This window comes from Piliocolobus tephrosceles, unplaced genomic scaffold (genome assembly GCF_002776525.5).
Source record: "Piliocolobus tephrosceles isolate RC106 unplaced genomic scaffold, ASM277652v3 unscaffolded_43755, whole genome shotgun sequence".
Taxonomy (NCBI): Eukaryota; Metazoa; Chordata; class Mammalia; order Primates; family Cercopithecidae; genus Piliocolobus; species Piliocolobus tephrosceles.
In genome coordinates, this window is record NW_022328482.1 from 1 (window position 1) to 4,509 (window position 4,509).

Here is a 4,509-nt window from a genome sequence, read left to right on the forward strand (position 1 = left end):
GGAATTCTGGGATAGGTGGTTAGGATGGTTTTGGGAATTCTGGGATAGGTGGTTAGGATGAGGCTAGGAATTCTCAGGTAGATGGTTAGGATGGGGCTGGGAATTCTGGGATAGATAGTTAGGATGGTTTTGGGAATTCTGGGATAGATGGTTAGGATGAACCTGAGAGTTCTGGGGTAGAATTTAGGATGACACTGAGAATCTGAGCCAGGCCAGAAAGCACAGTGTAAGTGTCACTAGTCAGGCCCCGCCTCCTCTGTCCTTTGAGGAGACCAAGACTCCAGTTGTCTCTGCTGATCTGCAACCTAGGGGAAACTGAGGCACAGATCTGAGACCTGGCTGTTGAGTTTGGGGTATGTGGGTCCAGGGCGGCATCCAGCTGACCCATTGGCTTCCCGCAGGATGCCCTGCACACGTTCCCACAGCTGCAAGTGGAGCAGAGTGAGGAGGGTTCCCCGGAAGAGGGGGCTGTGCGGCTGCGGCCGGCCGGGGAACCATACAACCGCAAGACGCTCAGCAAGCTCAAGAGGAGCGTGGTCAGAGCCCAGGTGGGCCCTGGGGCCAGGGCTGGGAGTGGGGAGTGTGGCGGTGTGTGCGGAGGGAGGAGAGGGGCTGCCCAGCGCCGGGCCGGAGGGGCTGAGGCATCTCTACTCCTACCCAGGAGTTCAAGGTCGAGCTGGAAAAGTCGGGATACTATACGCTCTACCATTCACTCCACCACTATAAATACCACACCTTCCTGCGCTGCCGGGACCAGGTGAGCCCCACCCACAGCACCCATCGCCCTGGGATTCCAACCCTTCTGACCTCTCAGGATCCGAGGGTCCAAGCCTATCCCCATCCTGCCGCAGACCCAAGAGTTCAGGTCCTTCTCTCTTGGACTTAAGGATGCAGCCCCCAGCCCTGGTCTCCCTGGGACACTGACATCTGACACCCCAGGTCCCAGCCCCTTCCCTCCCCAGAGGCCGCTGTGCCACCCTTCCCAGTGCCGTGTTTGACCTCTGCAGACCCTGGCCATCGAGGGCGGCGCCGAGGACCTGGGCCAGGAGGAGGTGGTCCAGCAGTGCATGCGGAACCAGCCGTGGCTGGAACAGCTCTTTGATTCCTTCAGTGACCTGCTGGCCCAAGCACAGGCCCACAGCCGCTGTGGGTGACCCCGCCCCAGCCTGTGATGGGGGCGCCTCCTCCATGAACCAAGAATTGGGACAGAACCGTGTCCTCAGGAGCTAACCCCTGGGCTCCATCGTCGGGGAAAGGGGGTCACGGGTCAGGGTGTGTCTATGCTGCCCCCTCCAGGGCAGGGTTCAGAGTCCGACTCCCCCCCTCTCCCGAGCCCCCTCCACTCCCTCCCCATTCCTCCCACTGTTCGGTGTACAGAGAAATTATTTATATATATGTATAAATGTCTATTTAGTAACGGTTTCCCTCTCCCCTTGCCCCGACCCCTCCTCCACAGCCACAGCCCCCGCCCCCTCCACCTTGTACATAATGTATAGGAAAAGTCTATGTATGACTGGCGGGGGTGGGGTGGCTTCAGAGAGCTGGGGGACCCCTTCCCCCCAAGTCCCCCTGCAGGCCGAGATCTTTGCTAAAGGCCATTCCCTCCCCAGGGCATTTGGCGTCGGGTGGGAGGGGAAAACGCATCTTGTTAATTATTTTTAATCTTATTTATTGTACATACCTGGGGCAGGGGGCTGGGGAGGTGGAGAGGGGAGAAGGGTCCCCTCTCTCTGCCCCCCCACTCCTTTTCTACGGCGATTTGTCTGTGTCTGGCCCCCACCCGCTGCCCCCCCCATTGTTGTCTGGATGTGGTTCTATTTTTTATCGGTCTCCTTTCCCCTCCTCCCTGTTCTCGCCCCCTCCACCCCGCCCCCTGCTCCCACCACCCTTTGTCTCTTGCTCTTTCTTGGGCTTCTGTACAACTCAACTTGTATACACTGTGTACACACAACCAGCCAAACGAAAACCCAACGGCAAACACTTTACCGGCAGGCTGGAGTGCCTCTGTCCTGCGGCGCTGGGGTGGGTGGCAGTGGTGGCAGGGGCAGAGGGTCAGGAACAGGACTTTCCTAGAGCCCTGGGCAGTGGGGGGCCTGAGGCTGGCATATGTTCTGTGTCCTCACACAGCAAAGTATCCCACCCTGAAATTTAATGACTTCAGACAACACATACTTATCATTGGGGGGTTTCTTTTGTTTTTTTTTTTTGAGACGGAGTCTCGCTCTGTCGCCCAGGCTGGAGTGCAGTGGCGCGATCTCGGCTCACTACAAGCTCCGCCTCCTGGGTCTACGCCATCTCCTACCTCAGCCTCCCGAGTAGCTGGGACCACAGGCGCCCGCCATCTCACCCGGCTAGTTTTTTGTATTTTTAGTAGAGACGAGGTTTCACCGTGTAGACCAGGATGGTCTCGATCTCCTGACCTCGTGATCCACCCGTCTCGGCCTCCGAAAGTGCTGGGATTACAGGCTTGAGCCACCACGCCTGGCCTCTTTTGTTTTTTAGCTAAAGACAGGATTTCGCTCTGTCACCTAGGCTGGAGTGCAGTGGTGTGATCATAGCTCACTGCAGCCTCCAACTCCCTGGCTCAAGCGATCCTCCTGCCTCAGCCTCCCAAAGTGACGGGATTATAGGCAAGAGCCACTGTGCCTGGCTCTGTGTTCCTTACATTACCCAGGCTGGCCTTGAACTTCTGAGCTTAAAGGATCCTCCTGCCCCAGTCTCAAGTAGCTGGCATTACAGGTGCATGCCACCACACCCAGCTCAAATCCTGTGGTTTTTTTTTTTTTTTTTTGGAGACAGAGTCTCACTCTGTTGCCCAGGCTGGAGTGCAGTGGTTCAGTCTTGACTCATGCAACCTCAACCTCCCCGGTTCAAGCGATTCTCCTGCCTCAGGCTCCCAAGTAGCTGGGATTACAGGGGCCCACCACTATATCCGGCTAACTTTTGTATTTTTAGTAGAAACGGGGGTTTCACCACGTTGGCCAGGCTCGTCTCGAACTCCTGACCTGAAGTGATGCGGCAACCTCAGCCTTTCAAAGAGAGTACAGGTGGGAGCCAACGTACCTGGCCTCAAGTCCTGTATTGTATCCAAGTGAGTGGTCCATGGTACAGCACTCTCAGAGTTCCCCAAGAGCTTGTAGAAATGTAGAATCTGCACGGGCAGCAGACGAGAAGGCAGGTCGAATAGGACTGTTTCCCCTCCTCCCACCCTTAAAGGAAAAGATGGAGAATCTCAGGCTGTTGCTCCCGTCTACTTGATCAGAACCCACTTTTTAGTAAAATGCCAAGAGGATTCTCAAGCACATTCAAGTTTGAAGAACCATGTTCTAGAACAAGAAGGTTAAAAATGTGCAGGTTGGCTGGGCACAGTGGCTCACGGCTATAATCCCAGCACTGTGGGGGGCCGGGGTGGGTAGATCACTTGAGGTCAGGAGTTCAAGACCAGCCTGGCCAACATCGTGAAACCCCGTCTGTACTAAAAATATGAAAATCAGCTGGACGTGGTGGCGTGTGCCTATAATCCCAGCTACTTGGGAGGCTGAGGCAGGAGAATAGCTTGAAACCAGGGGGCGGAGGTTGCAGTGAGTTGAGATCATGCTATTGCACCAATCCAGCCCTGGTGACAGAGCGAGACTCCGTCTCAAAAACTAAAAAATGTGGAGGCCAACTGGCAATATTTTAGAACCCAGCCTATGAAGCAGTGAACAGGCTGTTGCCATTCCAGAGCCTAGATGGATGGACCACCAGTGTTCCAGAACCCTGGCTTAGTCCGTGGGTAGGGACCCAATGTGAGATTTGAGGGTGGAGCATCAGCATTCCAGATGCCCTTTTAGGTGAGATTGAGGAAGAACCCTCATCGTTCTAGAACCTTTGAGTATTGTTCAGGGGTGTCCAAGGAGAGAATATAGTCATGGGTTCTTTGTGTCTGGTTGGACCAGTAAAGGCCCTTCCTCATCCCTCTTTTTTGTTTATTATTAGAAACAAACTAAAAACTATGGCTTCAGGCTGCTAAAAGCCTGAAACAAAACATCAAAATAAGGTGGGTTGGACAAATTTGGACTCTAGACCATCACATGTTACAGTTTTTTGTTGTTTGTTTTTTGACAGAGTCTCTGTCACCCAGGCTGGAGTGCAGTGGTGTGATCTCAGCTCACTGCAAGCTCCGCCTCCCGGGTTCATGCCATTTTCCTGCCTCAGCCGCCCAAGTAGCTGGGACTACAGGTGCCCGCCACCACTCCGGCTAATTTTTTTGTGTGTGTTTTTAGTAGAGACGGGGGGGTTTCACCGTGTTAGGCAGGATGGTCTCAGTCTGACCTCGTGATCTACCTGCCTTGGCCTCCCAAACTACTGGAATTATGGGCAAGAGCCACCGCTCCTGGCCACAAGTTACAGATCTTAGAGCCCTAGTTTCCGACTAGAGGATGGATAGTAGCATTTGAGAACCATAATGGGCGAGTCAACAATAGACCTTGAGGCCAAGCGTGGTGGCTCACGGTTGTAATCCCAGCA

The 4,509-nt window shown here is 54.5% G+C and overlaps 1 long non-coding RNA gene across 1 annotated transcript; it reads left to right on the forward strand.

Moving 5' to 3' along the window:
* The first annotated feature begins 376 nt into the window (after positions 1–376).
* Positions 377–1,985, forward strand: LOC113224128. The gene is made up of 3 exons (XR_003309041.2): positions 377–548; positions 662–757; positions 1,008–1,985. It is a non-coding gene; the product is annotated as an uncharacterized LOC113224128 (long non-coding RNA).
* Positions 1,986–4,509: the final 2,524 nt, after the last annotated feature.